Here is a 23,961-nt window from a genome sequence, read left to right as displayed (position 1 = left end):
TACATATGGGATGAATTAGAGAAGGATGAAAAAAAGAAAGTAAAGAAGGAAGAGAAGGAAATAGAGAAGGAAGATGAAAGGAAAGGTGTGAGGAAGAGAAAGAAGTAACTGTCTAGAGCAGAGATGTCAAACATGTGGCCACAGTATTCCTGAGTGCCCAAACCAGCTGAAAATGTAATTGGGAAATATTGAACAAAATAAATGAGAACAGAACACCATCTATGCTGTAAGCCAAATTTCAGACCCCAGACTCTTTTGTAGAGTTTAATGGCCCCCTTTCTATTTGATTTTGATACCACTGGCCTAAAGCCCTGAGAAGTTAAGTGACTTACACAGTTAATATATCTCAGACATGAGACTTGAATCCAGTTTTTCCTCTTGCTTAGGAAATTTGATAAAGCTCAGTGATAGGGATGCCCTAACTGATTCTTTGATTGGCCACCTCTTTCTAATGGAAAGTATATTTCATCACATTCCACACTTCAGAAAGGCCAAATAGTGACCTGAATCCTATAACATCCTTTGCCAAGTTCTAAAGAGTTCCCAGAAAGGTATGCAATGTGATATGATGTCCCACCAGGACACCTGGAGGTTGCATATTTTGGGCACCGCTTTATCAGTCAAAAACCAAGACATCTCTCCAGTCTCACTCAGGTTACAGCCAGTGAATGTTGATGGAGAGAGGTGTTCATCTATCCCATCTACCCACCCCCCCACCGACTCCATAAGCTCTAGTGGTTGCCTATTGTTTCTAGGATCAAATAAAAAAAAAAAATCCTTTGTCTGGCATTCAAGGTCTCTCCTAACCTAGCCCTTTCTTACTTTTCCAGTCTTCTTACACTTTACACTCTGCCCCATACTGTTCAATTCAGTGATACAGGCCCTCCTGGCAATTCTACAAACAAGACTCTACGTCTCTCCTCTGTGTAACGCTCTCCTTCCTCATCTTCCTGGATAAGATGGTATTTAACCTCTTTTAAATTCCTGTGAAATGCCATTTTATCCAGGAAACCTTCCTCAACTCTTTGTAATTCTAGTGCCTTCCCTCTCTTAATTATTGGCCATTTTTCCTGTAAATAGTTTCTTTGTACATATTTATTTGCTTGTTGTCTTGTCTCTACCACCCGATTATGAGCTACTTGATGTCAGGAAATTTCTTTTGATTCTGTCTGTCTATCTGTCTGTCTCTCTCTCTTCCCCTCTCTCTTCTTCTCTCTCTCTTTGAATCTACTTAACACAGTGCTCGGCACATAGTAGATACTCAGTAAATTACTGGTTAATTAATTACTCAGAGCTGGATTCTTTATTTGCCTGCTTTGCAGCTTGTCCTTGAAGGCCTGGATCTGGCTTGTGAAAATCTGGACAACTTACAACTCCCAACAGATGTATTATCTGAGAGACTTAAATCTACAGGACGTTGCTGCTATAGGATCCTGTTTGGAAAAGTTTCCAGGAAAGACGGAGCAAGGGTCTGCTTTGCATTGACACACGATCAAGACAGAGACACACAGAGAGAACAACAAATCTGTCTAGCTTATAAAACCAACTTGCCAAATGGAACAGTTTTACACTGAAGATAAACCATTTTGTTAAACTTGCAAAGGAAAATAATTCCCAGGGGACTGCAACGCTTTAAGGTCAGCAAAGTGGCTTTGGACAAACTAGCTTGAGGCAGTGTTTTAAGAATTTAATAATTCTTTGCATTTGCATAGCTTATTGTGCTTTTTCAAATAATTTTCAGATTGATTATCTTATTGAATTCTCACAACGGCTTTGTGATAGAGATGGGAACTATTATTGTCCCCATTTTATAGATGAGGAGACTGAGGCCCATAGGGGTCAAGAGAGAAAGCATTTATTAAGCAACTGCTTTGTGCCAGATACCATGCTAAGTAAGAGGGATACAGGGAAAGGCAAAAAAACCACTCCTTGCTCACAAGGAGCTCAAGGGGCTCACACTTTAGCAGGGGAGACATGTTAACATGTATATACAAATAGTCCCTATATAGGACAAACTGGAAATTGTCAATGGAGGAAAGGAATCAGCATGAAGGGATATCTGAAAGGCTTCCTATAGAAGGAGGAGTTTTAGCTGAGACGTGAAGAAAGGCAGGAAAGCCAAGAGGCAGAGATGAGGCACAGAGTGTTTCAGGCAGGGTGGACAGCCCGCAAAAATGCCCAGAGGTGGGAGATTGAGTATCTTGTTCTAGGACATGCAAGGAAGCCTAGTGTCACTGCATTATGGAGTACGTTTGTGGGGCTTGAAGGGTGGAGTAAGGTGTAAGAAGATTGGAAAGGCAAGGCAGAGTGGTTATGAAGGGCTTTGAATGACAGAGGATTTTATACTTGATCCTGGACGTGATAAGGAGTCACTGGAGTTTACTGAATAAGGAAGTGACATTGTGAGACCTTCACTTTTAAAAGATCTTACATGAATTGATACAAAATGAAGTGAACAGGGCCAGGAGAATGCTGTACACAGTAACAGCAATACTGCATGATGAAGAATTGTGGATGACTTAGCTATTCTCTATAATACAATGATCCAAGACAATCCCAAGGGATTAATGATGAAGTATGCTGTTCCCTTCCAGAGAAAGAATTAATACTGTCTGAATATAGCCTGAAGCATGCTATTTCTCACTTTCTTTTTTTCATTCTTTTTTTAAATTCAAGTTTTCCTATAGAAAACAAGTAATATAGAAATGTTTTAACTGATTGCACATGTACAAATTATTGGATTGCTTACTGTCTTAGGGAGGGATAGGATTTACAACTCAAAACTAAAAAATAGTTAAAACATAATTGGAGAAAAATAAAATATTAAATTGATAACTTTTTTTAAAGAAAGAATTTTAAGGCAGAAAAAAGTTCTTATTAAAAAATGATCCATTTGACACCTAAGTGAAAGAACGGAGTGGAGTAGAGAGAGACTTGTGGCTGAGAGACCAACCAGCAGACATTAGGGAAATGAGAGCCTGCAACAGGGTGGTGGCAGTATTAGAGAAGATAAGAGGGCATATTTGAGAAATATTATTTATATAAAGTCAACAGTTCTTGGAATATTGGATATAGGTAATGAGAGAGAGTGAGGAGTTGAGAATGATGTTTAGGATGTGAGCTTGGGGGACTGGGAGGATGATGATATCCTCTCTAGTAATAGGAAAGCTATGAAGAGGGGAGGGTTTCGAGGAAAATGATAATGAATTCAGTTTTGGATATGTTTAGTTTAAGATGTCTAAGGGTCATCCAGTTGGAGATGTCCACTAGTCAATTAGACATGGAAGACTGGAGGTCAGTAGAGAGGGTAGGGTAAAAGGGTTTCATACGGATAAATTGGACAAATCTAATAATTATATCTGGGATCCATCATGGTGCAGTGGAAAGGGTACTGAACTTATAATCAAAGGATATGCATTTGAATCCTGGCTCAGTTAATTATTAACTTGGCCTTAGTCAAATTACTTAACCTTTCTTAGTCTCAGTTTTCTCATCTATAAAATAAGGGGGTTGGACCTCTAATTTTTCTTTTAGCTCTAAATCTATGATTCTATATGCTGATGGTAGGGAAGAGTGACAGGGAATTCAGACATCATCTTGTGGTCATTTCATTATGTCCAACTCTCTGTTCTTGCCTCTAGTCTTTCTATAAACTAGTCATGTTTGGTAACTATGTCAGGGATGTTCTAGTTGGTCTCTCCTTTCCTGTGCCCTCCCTCTCCTTTTGGTGAACCTATGACTGTATCAGTAGACAAACCCAGGGGGTGTCCAAAATGAACCAGTTCCTAAATGCCTGTTCTTTTCTCAGCTCTGAGTACTATACTATAATAATCTTAATCTATGGTCCATTCTATACTGTTCTGTAGAGTCTTCATAGTGAAGTCCTTCTGTATTAAACATTTGATAATAGTGGCTCAAATTTTTTCTGCTGACAGCAGGGAAACATCCTAAAGATTCAGAAAGCAGAAACCTATCTGACAACAAACAGACTGGTACCTGTTGAGCTGGAGTCACACCCAGTCACCATGGTACTATTGTCAACCAAGCATGATGCTTATGGCTGAGAACCTAAAAAGAGGATACAGGCACCTAAAAGGAGAATACAGGCATGATTCAGAAGACAAATTAGATATGTGATGCACCTGGTACTTCTTTCTTAACTGTTGTACTCATGGAAAGCAGTTACTGTCCTCAGTGTATCCTCTAACACTGATGATAAGGATTACCTCTATTTCTCAGCTTTTGAGGGAAAGATCATTGTTGAATGGGGACACACTATGACTGCAAATAGGATGCTCATTTAGGGTCTTCCACCCTGAGCAGCTATATTTCTGTGAGGCCTAGGGTTCCCTCTTAACTTGGTTCTTAGTGTGTTTATCTTAGGCTTTGGCCTAAGAGAGAGGAATCTTAAAACATATGTTCTTGGAAAAGCAGGGAAAGGGGACAGCAAAAGTTTCTGTTTATCTATGAGCAGAAGAGGGCAGAGAACTGTACTGGTTTTTCGGAAGAGAGTGATGGTTCATCAGAGAAATTTCTAGGAATTTTGGTGTAGCAGGAGCAGAGTTGTAATAACTCAAGTGAGAGTTGGGTGCTCTCCAGAACTGCTGAACTGCTGGTTCTGTTCTGAAGGAAGTGGGGGAAGGATGGGAGGCCTTAGTCCAATGAAGGAAAATCTGAAGACTGAGTCAGGAAATGCTGAACTGAAGGAGATGCAAAAATGGAGAAGAAATCAAAGCAGCAAAGTGGGAATGAGATTATGGAACCTGGTCAAGGGGAAGTGCAAAGACCAGAAAATTAGGAAGTAAATCTGGGAAATCACTGACAGTCATGGTTAAGAAGCAGGCTTTGGCATTGCCAGCAATGACTACTTATGGGTCCAGTACCTCATTGTCAGGGGACTGTTTTTACAGAAAAGCACTGAGCTCACCTTTCAGATCTTCAGAAATTCATCCCATTTAAATGAAATGTGGACAAAAGTAGACTAATTACGGTTTTGTTGAGGAGTGACTTTGAAGCTTCCATTGTCTCTATCACAAAGGGTGAAAGAGAACGTTATTCTTTCAACTTGAAAGGACTTAGGAAAATCAAATATGTCCATCTTATGTATTTGACAACATGAAGATCTATGGGAAGGATCTTTCACCTAAAAATCTCTCCCTACTCCATTCTTCTCCAAATCACCATTAGAGATCCACTCTTTTTGTTGAGTTTGTAGATGGTTTAAAATTGTCTTCTTTTTAAAAATACCTCTCTTTGGCCTCAGAGTAGTAGGCTATAAAATGAAGGGGTTGGACTAAAATCATGGTTTCCAGCTCTAACTTCTGTCAATGCCAGGGGTGGTATTAGAGTTCTCTTGGCATAGTCCATTGCTGTTTCCTCTGCTGCCTCTTTTCTCTCCAAACTCTAAGCCACTGGGTAGGGGATAGGGAAACCACTAAATTTTGACCATCCCTCTTCCCACCCCACCCCCATTATTTTCTCAGCATCTTGTGATGCAGTCTAATAGATCTCAGTCCATCAAGCTGACAGGTTCCCTCTCCCCACTCCTTCCAAGTCCTGGTCCTGTGATTTATGTTTCCTTGGCATAAATCTTTAAAAGCAAAGAAGTCGTAAACACACACATAACTTTGGTTCCTGTCAGTTGAAATCCCATGACACAAATCAACTGCCATCTAAATTAAACGTTTCTTTCACGGAAAGTGAAATATACTAACTTCAGTAATCAAAAGAAACTAACTCAGACGTTGTCCCCCTTGGCATGTTGTGGCTAAAGTTAATGGACAGACCAATGCAACTCCATGATCTGATCTCTTCTGTCAACTGTGATTAGCCAATGAGTAGTTTGTCATTGTACTGACACTTAGGTGGCCAAGATTCCTTGGTTAATTTATTTACCTAGCCTCTTAGGAAAAGAAGATTGAGAAGGAACAGCTCAAGAAGTCATAGAGGAATCATTACAATCACCAGAAGCCAAGAGAAGACAGATATTCAAGAAGTTGGGCACCATTGACAGTATGGAATATTTTATGACCACTGCTCATGGTAGATCTTACTGAAGAAAATCAGACCAACAGATCTAGGAATACATCTGGAAGTAAATCACATGGCTGACCTCTTCTCCAAGCCATGGACACAAGCCAGTTGGAAAAAATAAAAAACATACAAAACAGGATAAATTTCTATAGCAGCACTCAGAATTTTGATGATTTTCTTTCTCCAGATATATTCCTATTTATTATCTTGATTTTCACAACAACATAGGTACAAAAGACATCAGAAACCATGATATGAAACATAAACAGCTGGCAACCAACTAATATGTTGAAATGTATTCATTGAGGACCTTACTGTGGACATAGCATTATAGTATGGACTGATAAAAATACTTTGTATTTTTGGATATGCTTTTGGCAAATAACTTTCATGCATGTTCAGTCAATGTGTCTAACAGGTTGCAATCTGATGGCACCCAACGAGCTGCTCCCAAAACAAACAAAATAAAAAAGGAGTGTTCTAAATCATAGAATCGGGGAATCTTATATCTAGATGAAACAATTTTTTTCTCAATTCAGTTCAATAAATATGAAGTGCTTATGATAAGTGAGGTGTTGTGTTAGGCACTTGGAATATGAAGACAGTCATAACATTTTTCTTAATAGAGAGGGAAAGATCTGTGTACAAGAAGCTATGATGCAAGGGATGGTGTGACAAGTGAAGAGGGTTGTTGTTGTTTTCATCCTTTGTTGCCCAAGAAGACCATGCCATCAGAGAAATGATGACATGACTTGCACTTGACCTTGTTTTGAGTGAGAAAGGGGTTTGCAAGGTCACCATCCTCACTTCTCCTCTGGAGCCATCTGGATCCAGTGATCAGATATTCATCAGGATGATGGGAGATGACCCAGGATGCAATGAGAGACCATGGTCCCTTTAGGCCAAGGCCTATTTGGAACTCACTTAGGGTGAGGTAATGCCCATTCAGTGAATAGGCAAGGCAAGGCTTCATAGAGGAAGTAAGTCCAATCTTACAAGGAAGGGATTCCAATAGATAGAGATGGGAGAAGAGTGCTTTCTAGACACATGGGGCAGTACGCGAAAAGTCATGGAAATAGGAGAGTGTAGGATGAGAATAGTAAAAGGAGAATAGTCTAATATAGGTATAATGGAGAATTCCTCAAGGGACAGAGTATGAGATAAGATTGGAAAGGCAGGTTGGAGCTAAACTGTGTGGAGCTTCAGTGTCAGGATCAACCATTTCTACTTTGCTAGGGTATGGGAAGCCATTGAAGGTCTTTGAGTAAGGTGATTTGAGTGGTGTGTTAGAAAGCTCTATAAAATGATTTTGGATAGACTAGAATCAAGAATAACATTTAGGAAATGGTTAATGCAGTGTAGATGAGAAGAAAATAATGAGCTATATTAAATTGTACCTGAAAAGAGATACATGATGGAGTAAGGTCATAGAAGAGATGAAAAGAATGAAGATGTGGTAAGAAAAAGAGCCACCTATTCTGAGACTGGAGGGAAGAAGGAGAACATAGATAATGGGATAAAAGTTCCAAGGAATGGAAGGGGGGAATTGAGGGATTTTATAAGGTATAGTCTTAATTTAATAGAATTATAATATGACACCACCCCTTTGGTTATGTCCCCAACTCCTACTAGCAGGCTGAATCTCCAGAGAACCACGGACTACTTCTCTAAGGATCCCAGTGGTAATTCTGAGGGGCTGGGTTTTCCCTGACACTGTTGCTCATGAGATCCCACTTGATCTACCCCATTCCCCCTATCAATTATCAAGCCAGAACTAATTAGCATTTAGAATGGGTTTTTTAATGCCTTCACAATATTTCAAAAATAGTTGGTACAAAACATTTTCCTCCCTCCACCAAAGCCTGGGGCACATTTTCCCATAAGCAACCACATAGTCCATGGGAAAAGTAGGTTTAAGTTTAGGGTACAATAGTTACAAAGCACATGTGTGTGGAGAACATATATGGCCAAAGGGTAAACTGATAACTCCTGATTACTACAAATCCTTTCTTGAATCCATAGACAGCATTCTTTTCTGATTCAAAAGGTCACATGCCTTGAATCTGCTTTCTTCCTCAGGTATGTATCTTTTGACTTCTGTTGGTATCTGTGTTTATCATTGTCCTTGATGTGTTCTGGCTAGGATGCCTTGTTTTCTGTTGTTCCCGACCGATAATATTATCAATAGTGCTGTTAGGGAAGAGAAGCCAGAGGAAGAAACTCTCCCCTCTTTCTAAGAATTGTTCTCTCCCAGGGACCTGGTTTGAACTGAAATCCTTCACCCCAAAACTGAAATTTTCTACCTTTGGGTTGGACCCCTCTAGATAGAACTCACTAATGTACTGATTACTGATAAGGGTGTTCTAAAAAATCTTCTGGGACACCCTATGCATATTTATATATGTATACATACATATATCTACGTATATAACATATATTATGTATATATGAATATACACATATGCAAACACACACAAATACACATACATGAACACTCCTATTGGGTACAACTGAGTCTCTTCATCAATGACATATTGTTTTCTTTCTTGAGGTTAATTCTTTGTAAGACTAGGCCATCTTACATTCAGATTTAAAACATTAACACATCTACAGATTGATAGGTGTGGAGGAGAAACTCCCTTACCCCTTGCAACAGGATTATAGAATTTATAGTGGAAGGGATTTTAAAGATCATTTAGTCCACTCACTTCATGTTATAAATAGGGAAACTAAGGTACAGAGAGATGAAATCTCTTGCTTCTCAGTAAAATGGAAGGAAAGGTTGATTTCCAAGGGAGAAACAATAGAAGAGTTAGGGACTTGTGGGGAAAAGTGAAGGTTTTGATCAATTTTTGTATGGTGAAAAGCTTAATTTCCGACCCAGAATAGGATCACTTTCATAGCTTCTGTTCTGAGATTCCGGAATCAGGAGTTTGTTTCCTGTGGCAACACTTTCTTTTTCATTTTAGAGAGACTTTGATGTATACTTCATTTGCATTCAAATGTGATGCATTCAAATTCTTGCTAGCTAAGAGGGGTTGCTTCATGTTAGATATAGATGTATCTTATTTGACAACAAATAGCAACAAGCCACGGAGGAGCCTCACTATAGCTCTTTCCTTGTGCCCACAAAGTACTTTGAGTCACCTCCATCATAAAAGTTAGATGATAGTAAGGTAGCAGGAAGAGATCTCTACCTAAAATCAAATGCCCTTCCCTCTCCTATAAAACCATATTTCTTCCTTCCCTACAAAAGGAAGGGGAAAAAGGAGGGGGAATAAGTATTTAGGGGATTACTCTGTGCCAGATTCTATGCACAATGCTTCATAATATTGTCTCATTTGATCCTCATAACAAACTTGTGAATTAAGTACACTTATTATTATGCCCATTTTACAAATGAAGAAACTGAGACCTATAGGGTCTAGACATATAGAATTACTAGATTCTAGAAGCAAACCTGGAGCTGAGTCTTCTGTTTCTAGTTGCAGTGTTATTTCCTCTTTACAACATTCTGTGTAGAAGAGATCAGGCTGGACTGAATGAGAATTAGATTCTATCCTAAGAGAAATGGGGTTGTCTTTGAGTTCTTTTTTCTGTTCCATAAATCTAACAGAAATGCCTCTCTGGACCAGACCCATGACACCTCCAGCACAGGATTCTATTTCCAATGGGGGCTCTGAGGAACAGTTAATGGGGATGTACATGGATGGGCGTAGGGATGGTGAAAGGAGACTAGATAATGAGGATCTTGGATAATCACTCCATCTGTCTGGACTTCAATTTCCTCATCTGTAAAATGAGCTGTCAGATCTCAAAGGTCCCTTCCATATCTCAATACTATGATCCTATGGCTTAGACCCCCAAAATTTTTTTTTTCCTTTAACATGCTTAATATAAGTAGAAATATCCTAAATGTGTCTGAATGTTATTAAGTTTCAAAAAACTTTATTTTTGACTGTCTACACCAGGTTTGCCTGTTGCTATGATCAATCGATTCAATTCAACAGACTGAAGCCAAAATATTTGTATATAAGAATTTTCTCCCTGCACAGAATATAATTTCCACTAATGGAGGAAGAAGAGGAAAAAGCACCTACTATGTTCCAGGTCTGTGCTAAGAGTTTTACAAGTAGTCTCTTGTTTGTTCCTCATGACAACCTTGGGAAGGAGGTGCTCTCATCATCCTTATTTTATAGTGGAGGAAACTGAAACAGAGGTTAAGTGACTTGCCCAGGGTCACACAGCTAGGAAGTATCTGAGGCAGGATAAAAACTCAGTTCTTCTTGATTCCAATACTGGAACTGTATCCTCTGTGGAACCCTACTAACTTTAAAGGGACTGTGACTTAAATATAGCACTTAACACAGAATTGGACACAGTGAAGAAAGTCATCAAATATTTGTATATTGAGTGATTGGTTATATATGACAGGCAACTCTATGGCGAGGTAGATAGACCATAGACCTGGAGTCCAGAAGACCTTTAACAGCTGTGTGACCCTGGGTAAGTCACTTAATCTCTCTTTGCCTCAGTTTCCTCCTCTGTAAAACAGGGATAATAATAATACCTGCCTTCCAGGATTGTTGTGAGGGTCAAAGGAGATAATAATTATAAAGAGCCTAGCACATAGCCTGGCATATAGTAGGTATTATTGTTATGATTTCACTCCCTCCTCCTTATCCACCTCCTTTACCTCTTTTTCCTCCTCCCCCCTGAGGACTTTGTGCGTCTCAGGTATGCCAAAGTGCTTGTTCCTGTGCAGTAGAATTTTAATGCAGCTAGCTGCCAATCACCCCTCAGTTATTCTCTCCATGTGTTGGGTTTGCCTTCTGATTAGGAATATATTTGCATGTCTACCACGTCAAATCCTCAGCTATAACCCCCACCTACTAGTACCTCTTATTTCAATTCTTTTACTGCCTCACTGAACCTACTTATTAAGGCTGTTACTTTTATAAAGCTTTTAATCAAAAGAACCCTAAGCATGGTTATATCAAGAACCTGACATACTTTCCTTGGACCAAGTGTCCTTCATCTTACCCTCTGAGCAGCAGGGAGGGTAGAATGTTGCTAATTCATTTCTCAGGTGCTATTTGCTAGGAGGGGAGCATAAAGGTTTGTTCTCATGAACTGGATGGTTGTTCAGATTGTGCTGATAAATGCAGGAACCACAGGGTGCCTGGTATCTGTCTGAATGTCACCTATCCTGGAGGAAACCAGGAGGGAGCCAGAATCAATTTCCCTTTCTTTGGTCCTATCAGTAGGTTCAGCTTCTCCTAGCTCTACACTGGTCAATTGGTCCCAACTACAGAGTTCTCTGGGAAAACGAAGCATCTCCATAATTCTTTCATTGTTAGTTTTCTGGGGATAATCCTTTACCTGGCATGTGGGAAAATGTAGTAAGTGCTAACTTATAATCAGCAAGAACTGGATTTAAATTCTGACAGACACTAGTTGTGTGACAACTGGAAAGTCATTTAACTCCTTGGTACCCTCAGTTTCCTCATCTGTAAAATGGGAATTATAATATGTTTTTAAATTTCCTACTTCAGAATGTGATTGTGAGTCTGAAATCATATAATGCAGGTAAAGTTCTTTGTAAATGTTAATATAATAAATAAATGCCAGTTATGGTCATTACCTGAACTGAACCATCAGCTCAATAATATATGTCTTTACCATTCAGTATATGCTCAGTCCTGGGTTAGGTGACTTAGAGGATTGCAGATGAGAGCTGGATGAGACCTCCCTTCCCTGGCCACCCCAGACCATAGTAAGCCTTGCCTGTTCAAAACTTCTTTAGTTGAGTCAAGTTTCCAATCCAGATCCTTCAACACACTTGTTGTATTGTATCATACCGTTTCCTCTACCATGAACTACAAAGAAATACAGGACACACTCTAAGCCCTAAAAGAGCTCAGTCTAACTGGAGATAAGATAATATATAAGAAAAAACCTAAAATATAAAGAAATATGTCAATGAAGAGTTCCCTACTGGGGGAAGAAGGTTGAATTTCCAGTCAAAGGATTTAGGCTCAACATCTTCTGGGTGGTGAATTGTTTCAGTCATGTCTGACTCTTTGTGACTCTGTTTGGGGTTTTCTTAGCAAGGATACTGGAGAGGTTTTTGTTTGGGGTTTTCTTAGCAAGGATACTGGAGAGGTTTTTGCTATTTCCTTCTCTAGCTCATTTGATAGATGAGGAAACTGAGGCAAATGGATTTAAGTGACTTACTAGGGTCACATGACTAGTAAGTGCCTGAAGTGCCTTCAGACTCATGAAGATGAGTATTCCTGATTCCAAGTCCAGTGTTCTATCTGTTGTACTACCTAATCTGCCCTATTGTGCTAGGTACTATGCTAAGTGCTGGATGACTGATAACTGACAGATCTCATACTAGGTCCCAATGGGGAGTTTGGGTCATTGTCAGAATAAAAAGAGAGGTTGGGGAAATTATGGAGGAAAATAGAGGGCATTAATTTTATTTTTCTTGCTCAAAAATTGTTGCACAGAATAAGTGTTTCTTAATCAATTTGTGTTTGATATTCTAGAGAGAAAATATCACTGGTGTCAACATTTCCTCAATCAAACAATACTTTGGGAAATGTTATCCAAATTCAAAGGAATAAAAATCTTTAATGGTGAAATTTCAAGAATAGGGAAATTATGTAAGGGAAATTGAGCTTTTTTGTCATCCCTACAATTACATAATGTAAGACACATTTTTTTTACTTTTTTCGAATAACTGATCTCCCAGTTAATATTTTCTTGAGAGGTGGAATGAACTAACAGACAAAGTCCATGGAGGGAGGAGGAGATAGTTGACTGCTTTCTATGCTAATTTTAATTTAGTAAAACAAAGTATATTCAAACATATTATAATTTTATTGAGAACAGGGATATAGTTCTTCTCTTGTATCCCCAGAATAGCTACCAAAGAGCTTAATTCAAGGTCAGTGGAAACTGTTTTCCATACTCAGGAATGTCCAGTTCATGCACCCTCTTCCCATTAACCCATTTATGGAAATCTGCTCTCAGGAAACGATCTGAACTCATTTCCATTTAGTGGTTTAAAGTGTAATCCTTCCAATAGGGCTTTGTTGCATCATCATCATCGTCACCATCATCATCAGATAGCTAGCATTTATATAGCACTTTAATGTGTACAAAAGACTTTACAAATATGATCTCATTTAATTTGCATAACAACCATGGAAGTGGGTGCTATTATTATCATCACTATTTTACAAATGAGAAAACTGAGGCACAATGATTTGCCCAGTCATACAGTTAAGTAAGTATTTGAGGAGGGATTTGAACTCAGGGTTTCCTGACTCCAGATCCAGCACTCTATCCATTGTATCATCTAGTTGCTTCCCCCCAGCCCCCAAATCATACCTTGAGGCTAAAGAGAAGGCCCAGAAAGTAGAATTTCAGGCACTGGTAAGTCCAAGAAGGAGTTATCTTATGGAATGAGGATTTTTTGAATTACCAACATCCAAACCACATGGGAGATCCCTACTCTGCTTTTGCATAAGGATAACCCTGGCAATCCTTCAACAAATAGCCAGGGCTTATATTGAAATGAATGGCATCTCCACTTTTCTTTGTCTTAAAATGAATGAGGTCTAGTTCAGATATAACTTCAATATCCCTGCCTTTGACCTTCCAAAGAATGAAGGAAAATCAGGCAGCCATTAAAACAAAAAAGAGCAGCAAAACCTCCAAAGCACCCACCCAACAAACATTGGCCTTACTTATAAGGAATCCTTTCCTAGGGCTATTTGTAAGCTTGTTAGGGTTTTTTGTTTTTTGTTTTTTTTTTACATTACTTAATATAGCACCTTTCCAGATATATGTGAGATCTACTATAATACTGACAAGTGCTAGCAAGTGAACACCATATAAGCTAAGCTCAACCCTGGAGGACATTGCACACTAAAAGTAAGAAAACAATGGGGCAGCCTACTTAGAGACACTCATCTGTGCACACAGGTGCTGTAACATGGAAGTACTGGGCATCCCCAAAGTCTTAGTGCAAGGTTAAGCTTCATAAACTTATGCCTCTAACAAGTCAATCATTCAGGAAACATTTATCCAGTGCCCAATGTGTACCAGACGGTGTATTAAGTTGTGGGGATACAAAGACAGAAACGAATACTCCTCGCCTTCATGGAGCCTACATTTAAGGGGGAAATACCATCATACATGCAAACAAGGCCTCGCTCACACAAATATTTAAAACTCCCAGATGTATAGGTTTAATCCTTCACCTACAAACACAAGCACATGGACATCTAGACACAGGCACACAGCATAGAGTGGCAGAAGTGTGCTATGTTTGCAGTCAGAAGCCTTAGATTAGAATCCAGCCTCTTCTACTTTCTATTGGGATGTCCTTTGGACCCCAGGTTTCTTCCTCCTTTGTTAAGTGATAAAGTTGAACTAGATGGCTTCTGAGGGAAAGGCTCCTCTCCAACTCTAGCTCTATGATCTTATATGCACATACAATCACATGCAGACATTTAACCCTTCAAACATAAACAAGTGCACATGTAACAGCCCCCCAATATAATTATACACACAGGTTCACTTCTCCACATATATATACATACGCATTCATACTTCTGCCTATGTATGTATGCCTATATACCCTCATCCACATATGTACAGTCTCTTTCTTCCACATATATACACACAGACACATCCATATACACACATAAATGTGGATGTATATATGTATGCATATATGTGTATATATACACACATGCACATATATAAATAATCTGTCCTTGTATGTGTGTATCTATTTTGTATATATATATACATATATACACATGGATGTATATATGCATAAGTATCTGTGTGTATGTATGTGTACTGAGACAGAATTATAAAGGCAGAAATATATATATGTATAGTGTGTGTATATATTATATATATTTCTGTCTTTATAATTGTCTTTGTATCTTCATTTCAGAACACACACACACACACATATATATGCACACATGTATGTATATGTGGATATATGTGTATACAAAAATGGATGCATACACACACAGACTTACACAAGTTAACTCCCCCCTGCACCCTCAACCCAAATGTACCCACACACCCATATAGAGTACGATAGAAACCCATGCACTGAGGGCATCTACAGGTTCATTGCCTGATTGTAGAACAGAGAGCCTCTACTGAACTAATCCTTTTCCTCTAACTTGCTGCCAAAATACTCTCTATTTAAATTCAGTGACTGTATCAAATCCTATTAAAGGTCAGCACCATAAACCTCTATCTTCTTGTTCAAAAGGGAAGAATGCCTCCACTTATGGACTGGGTACTACAGCTCAGGTGCCATGCCCATGGATTACTGTACCTAGATGAAGTGTCTCATGAAATGGGGAGGGCATGGGGGTTGGGAGAGAAGCTTCAGGCTGCCATTTATCAGTTGTTGGCGGCTGCCTAGGGCGTGTGTACCAGATCACCTTCTGCAGCCTCTCGATAAAAGGCTTAGCATTCAGCTTGTTCTGTTGCCTGGGAGGCTTATCAGAGACTGAAGAACCAGGATGGGGGACTGGGGGTAGACGATTTTCCATCTGCTTAAAAAAAGGGGGGGAAGAAAAAAGGAAGCAAGAAAATAAAACTCCCTGAAACTCTAACGCTGCCAAGCGAGTGGAACATTCTATGATTCTGAACTTTCAGAGGGAAAGGGACAATTGGGGGAAATAGGCTGGCAAGAAAAGGGACATTTCAGAGGTTGGCTTCTTTCAAATGTCAGGTTAATTAAAAGAAAATCAGTGATTCCGGTGTGGAGGCTAGGAAGCTCAGTAAAGGTTTGTACTGAGGTGAATTATGTTTGACAGGTTGTATCTAGATTTACTTGCCTTGGTAAATTGAAATGAGATTCTTGTTTTGCTGATTTGTGGATCAATCTTGGGCTGGAGGTGGAGGTAGAGGCTGGAGGAAGTCGCTTATTACCTATAGGGAACTGCTATTAGCCATAGGTACCTCCAGAGACTCTCTTTGTCCTAAAGCCTGAGGCCAAATGATACCTCTTCCACTAACAGCCCTTCAAATACTGGAAGACAAGTTATCTTGTTCCCCCTGAGGCTTCTTGTCCACAGAATTAATAACCCCACTTATTCCGATCCATTGTTCCCAAGTTCTTTTCTTCATAGAAGTTCTGTGAGGTAGTTAGGGTAGGAATTATTTCTATTTTACAGAAGAGGAATCCAAAATCCAGAGAAGAAACATGATTATGTAGGCAAAATGGACATCAAGACTCTCAGTCTTGTATTAGAATTTGTAAAACCAAGCTTTCCTTTTGCAAAATATTCTTTAGCCCTAGCTGGATTTTTTTTTTTTTGACTCAGAGCTCTCTTCCTTTCACCACAGAGATATCTCACTCTTGTCTTTATTCTGCTGCATTTGATGAAGTGTTTAGGGTGCATAGAATCAGTATGGATCTCAGTTCAAATTCTGCTTCTATTGCTGACTAGCCATATTTCTGTGGGGGGCGTCACAGAATCTCTGAGCCTCGTTTTCTTCCTCCTTTAAATAGAGAGGAGAGATAGCTTGGCACAGTGGAGAGTCAGCCTAGGATTCAGGATGAACTGGATTCCAATTCCACCTCTGACACCGACCTGCTGTGTAACCCTGGTGGATTGCTTGAATTCTCAGTGTGCCCCCACAATTCCGTTAAGACTAAATAGCAGGGCTGGTGATAATCAGTACTTGTACAGAAAGCTCCTTAAGGGAAACTCATTGTATCAAGGACATTACAGGTCCAGTAAAAATAAAATAAAATGAGCATAATGGTACTTATAAAAAGGAAATCACTGGTCCAGTTCCTATCTCTGTTCTCATCCCTAATAATCTTGTGTAGTTCCCACCTCATAGAACTGTTGTGAGGCTCAAATAAGATAATGTATATGAAGGATTTCACAAACATTAAAGCCACTCTAACTGTCAGATATTGTAATTCCTAGAACCCACATGTCCTATAAAAGGCTGCTTTGTCAGGAGTTCTTCCCCAGCTACAATGTGAACCCACAGCACAGTGCTCTGCGTAGAGTAGGAACTTAATAAATGCTTGTCCTAGTCTAAACGCGACCACCAATAAGAGTAATCCTTTGTGTTTGGAGCATGCTTTCAAAAAAAGAGTTAAAGGATCATGAGTTCATTTAGTTCTCAGACCCATCCATTTTAACGAGCCTGTCACCAGGACTGTCAGGAAATGTTCCTGTTCAATAGATGGGGAAATCGGAGCCCCACACAACAAAGGCACACAGCACGTTAGTGGAGGATCTGTGTAGTGAGGTCTTCTGACTCCCAACCAGTCCCTTGTAATAATGATGGTTCATGTTTACAGAAGGATGTTCCCTTTACAAAGCATTTTCCTCATGATGATATCCTGAGTTACAACAGAAAAGCACTGAGTTCAGTCAGAAGACCCAGGCTTGGTTCCTGGTTCTGCTATCTTCTCCCTATATGAACATGAAAAAGACATCTCACTTCCATGAGGACTCAGTTTTCTCACCTGTATAAGGGGAAGGTTGGATTAAATGTTTCTAAAGCTATGATTGCTACAAGACTCCAGGTATTATTGGCAGCATAATAAGGTCAACATAATGAGGAAACAAAGAGCCATTTCTACCAAAGTCTTCCTTCTTTATCCTGGCATGGAGGTGATTCTTTGTTTCCAAAATCTACTCCAGAGAAGCATTGCTCTAGTAGGTTCTACTAAACCGGAAATACTTTGAGGACCACGCTTAGGGGCAAATTGTATGGCCATCATCAGAGAAGCATTGAACCTGTATCTCTTCAGCATTTTGAACAGTGTTCTGAACTCAATACTCCTTAATACACATTAGTTGAGTTAAATGGAATAACCGCCACTGGCTCCAATCTAATTTTCCAGTCTTACTGGACACATTTCCTCTTCCACATTCTGTGATCCAGTCAAATTGGTCTTTTCTTTGTTTCTCACACATCTCTTTCCCTTGTTTGTGCTTTTGCATTGCGTGGCCCACGTTTCTGGAATGTACCCCTCTCTTACTGCAGATTCACATTAATGCCCATCAATCAACAGCCTAAGAATCATCTACAGGAAGCCTTTTCTGATTCATCCTCCTCCCACCCCAAATCTCTCCCAAACTATATTACATTTAATTACTTTATATATTTAAATTTTGCATTTATGTTGTTTACATTTTTACATGTACTTATCTTCCTATTAAAATGTAAATTTCTTGGGAACTAGGATTATTTCATTTTGTGTACTTGTATCCCCAGTGACTAGCACATAGTAAATGCTTAATAAATACTTTTTTAAAATGATATCCTTTTTGTGCCAAAGAATTTCATAATAAGGCAGTGAGTTCCTCATCACTGTAAGTCTTCATGCAGAGAGAAGCCATGTTACAGATAAAAGGGGAGATTTGATCACCACTAAGGTTCCTTAGGACTCTGGGATTCTCCTGTTTTCAGAAAATTAAGACTGGGGTCAAAAAGGATAAAGATCTAGGACCTGGCAGAGTGAAAAAGTAATTCTTAAAGGTGATGCTGATTGGGATGGGACAACGGGTCAAAGCAGCTGGTCTTGGGGTCTCCTTGACCACCTTGGAATGGCATTCAACTAGTGCAGAGAAATCTATTTCATAGAAGACCTTGGGAAGGAGGGAGGGGAAGGAGTGAAAGAAGGGCTTGGTTAGAGGTTGGAAACTGATGAGATTTTAATACTTCCCCTTGCAATCACATCTTCTACTACCTCCCTATATGCTTTTCTTGGTCATTCAGAGTAATTGCCTTTATTGTCCTCACACATGCTATACTAATTCTGACATGAAACCTTTAGTTATACTCTGACACACAGGGTCACTGTGTTTTACAAACCTTAAAGGATACACAAATATGTACACATGAATATTGCACATATACATGAGTATATATGTACATACATACATATACAAATATAGGCATATATATCACAGACAGACATATATATATATATATATGTTCTATCATTATTATTATCCTTCATTCAATGGAGTTCAGGTATAGAAACCTTCAGGTATTGGAACAAGTGGCTATCATAATTATTATTCTTTTATGTTTAACATTCAGTGAACTGTTTACCCAGGTTAATAAAATGATTGCTTTTTTGTAATTGAGTAAAAGTATTGGGCTATAAACTCATTTTTTGCATACATAATGACAGCATCTAACAGAAGATGGGACAACAGGGATAATACACACTTTATCCTTCTCTCACAAAGCTTTGATTTTTCTATTAGATCTCTATGTTTTCAGAGTTTTTCATTCAGCATAATTTGGAGGTTAGTATTCAATGTTGATTCAAAAATCTACTAAGACTGTGTTCTTAAATGTCTATTTCTGCGTGATTTATTTGTGATGATGTTCTGCCTCCAGTTGTGTTTATTTGTTGAATTCTCAACAATACATTAGGATTAGTATTTGTTGTATAGAGATTTTGTTTCTGTAAGTTTATGAAGAATAATGAGCTGCTAGCCTAGAATTCTAGAAAATCAGTTACGTCTTTCTAGGATTTTGGTAGGTCCTAAATTTTCACTGTTTGGAGTGTTCATAGTTTCCTTTCAAAATCTGTACTGATCAATAATTTGGGTTCCTTAAGAAGAGACTTTCTGTCATTTCTAATAGTAAAAACCTGGTCTTATATTGCAATCACAAACTCTTTTGTTTCTGTTTTTAAAAAAAAGACGCATGATTCAGTGATTTCTTTATTCCTTCTTTGTGGACATATCACTGTTAGCTGAGTTCATCTGGGTGTCACCCATAAAGGAACTATATATAATTATTGGTATATTTATTATATTTTATTATTTTTTATTATGAGTACTTATTACTGTTGCTGTTATTATTGCATTATTATTATTACTTTTCCCTCTAACTGGAATAACCTGCCCTCTACTCTCTGCCTACTTAAGTTCTGTTCATCAAAACAATCCACTTCAAATCTTACTTCCTCCATGTGGTCTCATTTAATTTTTCTAGGACACAATAACCTTTCTCCTTTTGGGGGTTCCTGTGCTGCAGTTGGCATATTGATAATGTCTTGTATCATGTAACTTTGGAGAGATTACACGTTGTGATGGGTACAGTCAGGAAAACCAGAATTCATAGTCTACCTCTGATACTCTATGACTATAGACAAGTACCAGTTTATTGGAGTCTTAGTTTCCTCATCTATCAACTAAGGATAATTATGCTCATAACGGATACCTCATGGGATTTTGGGTACTCAAATGAGATAATGAAAATAAAGTACATTACAAAATTTCAAGCACTATATACATGTTATTTGTTGTTGTTATTTTATTATTAATGCCTATTTTTTTCTCAATATAGACTCTTAGTTTCCAATGAAATAGCAAGATTAGTGGACCAGAAGTCAAATGACCTGTGTTCTTAGTCTTGGTCCTCTCAATAGCTGGCTATGTCACCTTGGACAGATTTCCCTTCTCTCGCTTTCAGTTCTCTCATCTCTAAGACGATCATCTCTCATCTCTTTCGGGTTTAAATTTTCTGATTGTTTTTATTCTTCACAGCACCAGCATAAGACTGGACACAACACCGGTAGGTGTTCAGTAAAATCTGCTAAAAGGAATTGAAATGTATAGTAGTGACAATGATGAAGATGCTACCTTTGAAGGAAGATCAAAGCAACTACAAAGATTGAGCAGTTTTTGGAGGTAGTCAAGTACTCAGAGATTACCATAAACACGGATCAGAATATAGACAATAGGACAGAGTTTTGTGCACTGTGCTATCAGTTATTTCACAAACTGAAGGAAATAGTAAAGTAAGCATTTAGGGGAAAGAATCTTCATTCTAAGGGAATGTAGGATTCCTTGAACAGCAGGTAACTTCCATATCTAGGGTAATACAGAGTGAGAACTGCAGGAGGTAAGGATGTTGTATGAACCACATACCTTTCCCTAAAACTGGAATAATCTTACATTTAGAAGTAGTTTTGAACTTTGTAAAATAACAAAAAACAAAAAAATGGACCACTTTCTGGTCTACTTGATCAGAAATCACAAGAATTTTTTTGTATCTTGGGCAAGCAGCATGAAACACCTCTGGAGCAGTTTGGTTGGGGTGGGGGCATCAGATACCCTAGGACACTGTAAGGCTGCTGCTAGAGAGTCCATTAGGCAGGGGGAGATGCAGAGAGGGCTCCCCTGAGATGTGGCTCAAAGGAAGGGGTAAAATTGTTATCTAGTAGCTTCCAGTTTTGGCTAATTATTCTTGCTAGCTAAGGGCTAAGATTAATTGTTTATATATTAGTGAAGTACTGAAAATGCTCTCAGCACCCCTTTGAATGTGGGCTTAGTTATGGCTCTGTTGCTTATTGTCTTCTCGTCTTGTCTTGGCCACTCTCCATCTTTGCTCCTTTGCCCATGCTGCCCCTTATATCCAGAATAGACATCCCAGCTTCTTGTTTCTGCCTTCAAATTTCAATTCAAGGGCCATTGTTTACATGAAACCCTTTCTGACCCACCCATTTCTCATTTCTCTTTTCCAGCCCAAACTGATCTCTTTCATCAAATTTTTCCTACTACTCTCTCTATTTTCCTGTTCTTTGTGATGACCCCACTCTGCCATGTATCTTAACTGTTTTTGTTGTAAGCTCCTTGAACACAAACCTCATATTATTTTTCATATCTGAAATCACATTGCCCCCTTCTCCCCCTTTCCCAGAACATATACCTACCCCAGAGTAAACATTCAACTAGTATTTGCTGAATTGAATTCCGTCTTTGGTTTGTCCTGTGCCTATGTTAACTGCTAATCTATCAAAAAATGAGAGCTATTAATGGTTTAATTTTTACTTTTCTCTATCCAAACACTAAATTGTTTACCTGACATTATCAGTTAAGCCTGTTGATATATTTGAGAGCTTTTAGAGTCATCAGTCCTGAAATTCTTTGTCCTTCCATTGCACAGATTGGTATTAAGTTCCCTCTAAGAAGTCATAGATAAATGTCCTATCTCTCCAAGCTGACTGGAAGCTCCTTGCTGACAGATGGCATGTCTCTAGTCCTACCTGAATGTTCCATAAGTACTTTAAATTCGATATATACAAAACAAAACACTTCCTCTTTCCCCTTAAATTCATCGCTTCTCCAGTGGATGGATAGGTTTTTGTTAAGGAAACCATGGTTGTTGTCCTTAGTCATCAAAGAGGACCAAAATGACATTACCATGATAAGGTGAAGTTTCAGTGGGTCCAACTGTGGCTGATCAGACCAATATCAGTTCAGAATGCTCTACCACAGACTGGGCACAGATAGTCCTTGTGAATATTTGAGGTAGTTACTCCAAATTTGCGCATCCTGCGTATACTTTGTGCTGTCTCAACTCTGCTTTGCTCAAGGAGCACAGCACCCTTTTTGATGTGGGCACGCCATGCTGAGCAGTCCTGTGCCCGTGTCTCCCATGTTGCACAGTCAAATTCAAAGTTCTTTAGAGAGACCTTGAGAGTGTCCTTGTATCGCTTCTTCAGGCCACCATGTGATCGTCTGCCCCATGTGAGTACTCCATAAAATAGTCTTTTTGGCAAGCGTACATTTTGCATTCGAACCATGTAACCAGCTCATCAGAGTTGCGCTCTCTGAAGCATAGTTTGAATACTTGGCAGTTCAGCTTGAGCAAGGACTTCAGTATCTGATTCCCTGTCCTGTCTGGTGATCCTCAGAATCTTCCTAAGACAGTTCAAATGGAAGCGATTTGGTTTCCTGGCATGGTGCTGGTAGGCTGTCCATGTTTCATAAGTATATAACAATGAAGTCAACACAATGGCTCTGCAGACCTTCAGTTTGGTAGTCAGTCTAATACCTCTTCTCCCCCAAACTTTTCTTCGGCACCTCCCAAACACTGAGCTAGCTCTGGCAATGCGTGCATCAACTCATTGTCAATGTGTACATCCCTGGAAAGTACACTACCAAGGAAAGTGAACTTATCCACAGCATTCAAAACTTGTCCATTTGTTGTAACTGATGGTTCCACATATGGATGGTGTGGTGGTGGCTGATGGAGCACCTGTGTTTTCTTGGTGTTAATTATTAGGCCAAAATTAGCACAAGCAGATTAAGAAAACCATAATCCTTAACACAAGTCAGTTTTATTACCTTAGAAATATCATTGACTTCTTCCTCAACTTCTATATTCAATCAATTGCCCAGTGCTGCTGATTCTACCTTTCATCTCCCCAATCTCTCAATTCAGATATGGGTGCTAACCTCGTTGATATTCTCCTCATCTTTTACCTGTGCTGTTTTGATAGCTTCCTAAATGATTTCCCTGCTTCCTCTCCATTTCCTAACTCTCCTTCTCCCCTTTCCAATCTAGCCTCTAAGCACAGACCAAAATAATTTTCCTAAGGCATATGACTGAGGTGTTCATTCCTTTGCATAAATCAACAACTAAGTACTCACTGTGCCAAGCACTGGGCATTCACATAAAAGCAAGAGAAGTGCCTCCTGTCAAGAAGCTCCATATTGCCTCTAAATACAACAAATAAAAACTTCTTAGCCTGGTATTTAAAGCCCTTTGTGTAGCAGGCGCTTAATAAATGTCTGTGAATAGAATGGAATTCAATTAATAGAGAGTTTTGAGAGACCAGAAAAGCTTTGGAACCCAAAGGAATGAGCCCATAATGGTGTAATTCTGGGCAGCATGACAGGTTGTCAGGATACTTTGGAAACAGGACTTTGATGTTAGAACACATAAAAATCACACTAAATAGGAGTCCTCTTCTGCCTATGTATACATGTGTAAGGTCAGTCCTGATTAGATATATCTTATTTATTAAATTTTATTAAAGTGGCCCAGCCACAAGGAGACCCCAAGACCCAGCTACTTTGACCTGTTGTCCCA

At 39.0% G+C, this 23,961-nt stretch overlaps 1 protein-coding gene across 2 annotated transcripts in view; it reads right to left on the bottom strand.

Annotated features, from left to right (window-relative positions):
* Positions 1-23,961, bottom strand: part of GYPC (glycophorin C (Gerbich blood group)) — a 94,608-nt gene that overhangs the window by 34,201 nt on the left and 36,446 nt on the right. The gene's annotated exons all lie outside the window — the stretch shown is intronic.

Source organism: Notamacropus eugenii, chromosome 5, assembly GCF_028372415.1.
Source record: "Notamacropus eugenii isolate mMacEug1 chromosome 5, mMacEug1.pri_v2, whole genome shotgun sequence".
Classification (NCBI taxonomy): domain Eukaryota; kingdom Metazoa; phylum Chordata; class Mammalia; order Diprotodontia; family Macropodidae; genus Notamacropus; species Notamacropus eugenii.
This window is presented reverse-complemented; position numbering and strand designations above follow the sequence as displayed.